Raw genomic sequence first — 6,728 nt, forward strand, 5'->3', positions numbered from 1 at the left:
TCAGCAACTTAGTGAAACCCTGTTTCCAAATAAAATATAAAAATAGGTCTGGGAGTATAGCCCGGAGGTAGAAAGCCTCTGGGTTCCACCCCTAGTACCACTAAATAAATAAATAAATAAATAAATAAACAAACAAATATCACATGTCTAGTTTCTGAGTTTAGATGAAAGGCAGTATGTTTCAGAGAACAAACGTGTGTTTTTTTTTCACAGCAGACACAAAATAAGGAACATTTTTCTGATTACTGAGCAGAGCTCAGAGTTTGAAATAAAACACAATCAGAGTGTTGGACAAATTTTGATGGGTTCTGTATATTTTTCCGCCTTCAGTTGGTGGAAGTGGAAGAAGAGCCTGGTTATGAGTGATGTGACTTCTGAGAAATCCAGACTTGGGAAGAATGACTAGTGTTTATAAAATAGGGTACCAATTAAGAGGGTCTTTTTTCATATGCTGACTTGCTTCCCTGCTTTCTAACACCTAGAGATGGGGACTATTCTTTTTAGCCCAGAATTGGGGAGGTCATTGCACCAGATTATGAACCTATGTGGAAGAAAACAGCCCAGACTCTCCTTGTTCCTTAGCTCCAGCCGGGTTGTTAAAAGGATAAGGGCTTCTGCCCTTGGTTATCTGTGTAATGACAAAGGAAATCACTTCCAGCAATAAGCTTGGCTTATAATGCTGTTTATTTAATCAGTAAAAATGGATTTACTTGGCAACTTAGCGAGACAGTGTTTCCAAATAAATAGAATAGGACTAGGGATGTATCTTTGAGGTAGAATGCCCCTAGGTTCAATAATCCTAACCCTACACCACAAAAAATTATAAATGAAAATAGAGCTTTAAGCCAAGCATGGTAGTGCATGCTTGTAATCCCAGTACCTGAGAGGCTGAGACAGGAAAATCATGGGTTTGCAGCCATTCTCAGCTACTTAGGCCCTCAACAACTTAGTTGCAAATTCCCTGTTTCAAAATAAAGTGGCCCACACTTGTAATCCCAGCATTTGGGAGGCTGACACAGGAGGATCACTGTTCATGAACAGCCTCAGGCTGAGACAGAAGGATGTGGGTTCACACAGCCAGCCTCAGCTACTTAGGCCCTTTGCAACTCTGAGACTTTTTTTTTTTTTTTTTTTTTTTTGCAGTACTGAGGATGGAACCCAGGGGCATTCCACCTCCAAGATTTATCCCTAGCCCTATTTTTTTTTTTTTTTTTAATTCTGAAACAGGGTCTCACTGAGTTGCAAATGGCCTCACTAAGTAACTGAGGCTGTTCACGAACCATGATCCTCCTGTCTCAGCCTCCCAAATGCTGGGATTACAAGCCTGCACCACCATGCGTGGTTTGAGAACCTGTTTTATTTTATTTTATTTTATTTTTTGGTGGTACTGGGGTTCCTGGAAGCCCTTTTTCCTCCGGGCTACACTCCCAGACCCATTTTTACATTTTTTTTTTTTTTTTTTTTTTTTGGAAACAGGGTCTCCTAAGCCAGCGCGCTTGGCTGGCTTCTAACCTGCGCGATCCTCCTGTCTCTGCCTCCCAGGCGCGGGGATTACAAGCGTGCGCCACCACGCCCGGCAGAGAACCTGTTTTAAAAATAAAGAATTAGCCAGGCGTGGTGGCACACGCTTGTAATCCCAGCATTTGGGAGGGTGAGACAGAAGGATCATGGTTTGTAGACAGCCTCAGCTATATAGTGAGGCCCTCTGCAACTTAGACCCTGTTTCAAAATAAAGATTTAAAAAAAAAAACAGGGCAGGGATGTAGCTCAGAGGTCGAATGCCCCTGAGTTCCATCCTCAGACTCTCAGAAAAAAAGAGAAGTAGGGCTGGGGTTGTAGCTTGGAGGTAGAATGCCCCTGGGTTACATCCTTAGTACCGCAAAAAAAAGAAAAGAAAAAATAGGGCTGGAGGGGGAGCCCAGAGGTAGAATACCTCTGGGTTTAACCCCCAGTACTACAAAAAAAAGGAGGGGGGGGCTTTAATTCTGACTATTTTAAGTCTACAGGGGTGTGTGTGTGTGTGTATTAGGGATGGAACCTAGAACCTCCAAGCTATACCCCAAGCCATATTTTATTTTGAAACAGGATTTCCCTAAGTTGAGGAAGTTCTCATTGAATTACTAAGGCTGGCCTCCAACTTGCAATCCTCCTGTCTCGGCCTTCTAAGTACTGGAATTACAGGCATGCATCACTGCACCTGGCTTTTCCACAGTTTTAAGGTGTCTTACTCCACCACTTACGCCCCCCGCCTGCCCCAGCCTGAATGTCTTCTTCTTCTTTTTTTTTTTTTAGAACTGGCAGTTGAACTTAGAGGCATTCTACCTCTGAGCTACACCCCAGCCCTTTTTTAAATTTTGAAACAGGGTCTCACTAAGTTGCATGGGGTCTCACTAAGTAGCTGAGGCTATCCTTGAACCTGTGATCCTCCAGTCTCAGCCTCCCAAGTACTGGGATTATAAGCCTGTGTCGCCACGCCCAGCTGAGTCTGTCACTTTAAGGATTAATCTATTCTGACCTTGTCTTTAGAGTGGAGTCAGGTCAAGAATTAATAAGCCCATCGTGGTGGCGCACACTTGTAATCCCAGCCTCTGGGAGGATGAAACAGGAGGATCATGGTTCACGGCCAGCCTAGCTACTTAGGCCCTTTGCAACTCAGTGAGACCCTGTTTCAAAATAAAGAATTAAAAAAAAAATAGGGCTGGGAGGGTAGCTCGGAGGTAGAATTCCCTCGGGTTTCATCCCCAGTACTGCCAAAAAAAAAAAAAAAAGAATAAATAACCTCACTCTTTCTGAAGAAATCATTTTAGCAAAGCAGCAAACACACCAGGCCTCACTGTGGAAAATGGGTGTTTTTAAAAGCTCTGTTGAGTGCTGACTATGGAAATAGAGCTGTATATGCTTAGGGAAGACAGAACAGCCACTCTCATTATGCTACTTACTCTCAAGCCTTTTGGCTTAAAATGCACATCAGTTTGCAGCGTTACTGCCTAGTGAGGTCTGGTCCTATCCCATTTTCCTGAGCCCTGCATTAAGGCAGAATGAGAAGAAAAGTGCTTTGAGCACAGTCCACAGCTGGGGAGTGTGGGTGAAGGGGAGGTAATCCTGGCAGGGTAGGGAAGCAGAGAAAAATACAGGGTTAGTGGGCAAATGTTACATCAAATTCTCTTGAATACATAAAAACTGTTTCAAATAAGCTATTTCATCCCATTCGCCTGGCTCTGTCTTGGGGGTCTCTAGATAATCCTAAATAGCAGCTCAGCGGTAGCTGCTACCAGGGAGCTAGAGGATAAGCGCAATTTTCATTTCCTCTTGGGACCAAATCCAGCTGAACGAATGGCCCCAGATGTGCGGGGTTTGGCTAGAAGGACCAGGCAGAGACCATCTGCTGTGTCAGCTACAGTTCTGGGCACTGGTGGAGAATGCGCCTGCCCGAGCCCCCGAGGCTGCGGTGCTGTGACCCCGGGCTTTGGAGCAGGCCCACCGTGCTCTTTATCTGCTGCTTCTGTGTTGAAAAAGAATCACCGTTATGAATAAGCTGGAGCAAACTGCATTGGTGGAGAAAAGCATTCTTTATTTTTTTCTCTTCATGGTTTATTTCACAGGAGTGAATGTGGGAGCAGCTTAGCTTTTTTCAGCTAGGTCAAGACCTAATAGGATTGTTCTGGGCTATACAGTTGGCAAAGTCCACATCAGCTCAGAAGCTGTGGCGTTAAGTAGCAGGAGCCCAGAACAACAGCATCCTCCAGTCACTACTGTAAAAGCCCAGGGGTTGGATAAGTGGGAGGGCCTTGGCATGGGAACAAGAGCATCTGGCCCCCAGGGGAAAATAGGTTACTCCATTCCTGTGCTCCCTTTTGGAATAGATCATGTTGCTACTTTTTCTGGAATGCCAGTGACACCGGAGAAAAGCATTCTTTTCTCTCTCTCTCTCTCTCTCTCTCTCTCTCTCTCTCTCTCTCTCTCTCTCTCTCTCTCTCCGTGGTTTATTTCACAGGAGTGAATGTGGGAGCAACTTAGCTTTTTTTGGCTAAATCAAGACCTATTAGTAACTACTCAGAGCATTTACATGTAGATTCACTGTTTTCCTCCTGTTTTGTCTACCCCTGGCCAAATGACTTCATAGCTGCACTGTGAGAAGGTAGGGCTTAACTGCCATGCTTAGTGCCTCTACCAGCTTTGGAACCCCTGGGCATTCTACCTCTGAGCTCTTCCCCCAGCCCTATTTATTTATTTTTTTAAATTTTTGGGGGGGGTCTAGGGATGGGTCTAGGCATTACAACCTCTGAGCTACACCCCTGGCCCAATTTTTGATTCTTTATTTTGAAACAGGGTTTCATGAAGTTGCAGAGGACCTCACTAAGTAGCTGAAGCTGGTTGTGAACCTGGATCCTCCAGTCTCAGCCTCCCAAATGCTGGGATTACAAATGTGCGCCACCACACCGAGCTATGTTTGCTAATCTTGGGACTTATTTTGTTTGTGTGTACTAGGAATGAACAGAGACATTCTACCTCCAAGCTACATCCCTAGCCTGATTTTATTTATTTATTTATTTATTTATTTATTTATTTATTTATTTTGTGGTGCTGGGGATGGAACCCAGAGGCTTTCTACCTTCGGGCTATACTCCCAGACCTGTTTTGTATTTTATTTGGAAACAGGGTCTCACTAAGGTGCTGAGAGCCTCACTAAGTAGCTGAGTCTGGCTTTGAACCTACGCAATCCTCCTGTCTCAGCCTCCCAAGCGCGGGGATTACAAGTGTGCGCCACCACGCCCGGCTGATTTTATTTATTTGGAAACAGGGTCTCACTAGGTTGCCGAGAGCCTCTCTAAGTTGCCAAGGCTGGCTTTGAGCCTGCGATCCTCCTGTCTCAGTCTCCAAAGTACTGAGATTATAAGTGTGTCCCACTAGCCCAGCTCCAGTACTTCTTTATATGTTTTTCTCCTTCCCCATTTCTCTCTGGTGGTATCTAATCCCAGCACTCTGTCATTGGGTGCTGCTTAAGCAAGGGTAGCCTGAGCTGACTATTGTGAGAGCTGAGGGAAGAGAAAGCGAGCTGCCTAAGAAAGAAGGCTTTGTACTGTCCCAGCCTCGGGCTCCCAACCTGCCTTGGAGCTCCACTCTTTCAGAGGTCAGAAGTGGGTGGAATGCTGGTTATAAACAGGACCTACTTTCTTTCTCCCACTCCTCTGGGAAGGAGAGGAATGTGGCTTCTTATTACTGAGCAGGGTATGTGGAGTGGTTTTTGTTTCAGAACCAGAGATTCCCCTGGGCTCCAGGTGCATTGATAAAGATGGGTCCCATTGGTGACAGTGCAAAGGGGCTAGGAGAATGAGCCCGTGAGATGAGCCCTGGGGATTGGGTCCAGCTGGGGCAGGAAGAGGCAGACCTGAAAGCTGGCAGGAGGCATACCGAGGATGCCCGGAGGGAAGAGTGCCACCTTGCCCTGCCCAGGTGGGAGGACCTGGAGAGGTGGTTTTTCCTCCTCTGTTCTGTCTCTGACATCACTTTGGATGCCAGATATTGACATGGATGTCAGAGCGCTTGATTACCTTCACCTCAGCAGTCAAGCAGGGCAGGGATGAGAAACAAAGTCAAAATGGGAGATTCATAGTCTAAAGAGGTCTTTAAGTCCCTGAAGGCTTTTCAGACACCAATTTTGAATCTTTTTAGTGTTTCACCAGTTTATTTTTCCGCCTGAATTCAGTGGTTTCCTAAGCTTTGTATGGTAACATTAGAGCCATATATAGTTCCGCAGTCCCTATGCTGCCAATCTTTCTGTGATTTAGTTTTGTCTCAAAAAATGGCCCTTTTGGCCAGGTGTGATGGCACACACTTGTAATCCCACACTTGGGAGGCGGAGACAGGAGGATTGCGCAGGTTCGAAGCCAGCCTCGCTGGCTTAAGAGACCCTGTTTCCAAATAAAATATAAAAAATAGGTCTGGGAGTGTATCCCAGAGGTAGAAGAGTTCAATCCCTACTACCACCAAAAGAAAAACAAAAAACGGCCCTTCGCTGGGCGTGGTGGTGCACACTTATAATCCCAGAATTTGGGAGGCTAAGACAGGAGGATCGTGGTTCATGGACAGCCTCAGTTACTTAGGCCCTTTACAACTCAGTGAGACACTGTTTCAAACTAAAGAAAAAAAAATAGGGCTGGGGGTGTTGCCTAAAGGTAAAATGCCCCTGGGGTTTATCCCCAGTACTAAAAAAAAAAATGGCCCTTTCATAGATTTCAAAGAATTGGGTTTCCCTGTTCTAGACACTGCTGACCTCCTTTCATTGCTAACACTAGCCTTCCTTACAGGTGAGTGTCCAGTCTCTGATGGCTCGTGTATTCTAGATAGTATTTGAGAGTATCTATCTAGAGTATTCTAGATAGGTAGGAGGATTCTTTGGAAGCCAGGGTTCAGCCTTTGTTTCCTTGAGTGAGATGAGAAGTTAAAAGTAAAGAAAGGCTGGACTTCCATGCTTTTTTACCCGCCTACCCCAGCCCCGGTACTGGGAATGGACCCAAAGGCATTCTACTTCCAAGCTACATGCACAGATCTATTTTTTTTTTTATTATTCTTTATTTTGAAACCGGGTCTCACTGAGTTGCAAAGGGCCTCACTAAGTAGCTGAGGCTGTCCGCAAACTGCAGTCCTCCTGTCTCAGCCTCCCAGATGCTGAGATTACAAGCGTGTGCCACCACACCTGGCCAAACTTCCCTGCTTTTAAAGAAGGG

Source organism: Muscardinus avellanarius (genome assembly GCF_963383645.1).
Source record: "Muscardinus avellanarius genome assembly, chromosome: 16".
In the NCBI taxonomy this organism is placed as follows: domain Eukaryota; kingdom Metazoa; phylum Chordata; class Mammalia; order Rodentia; family Gliridae; genus Muscardinus; species Muscardinus avellanarius.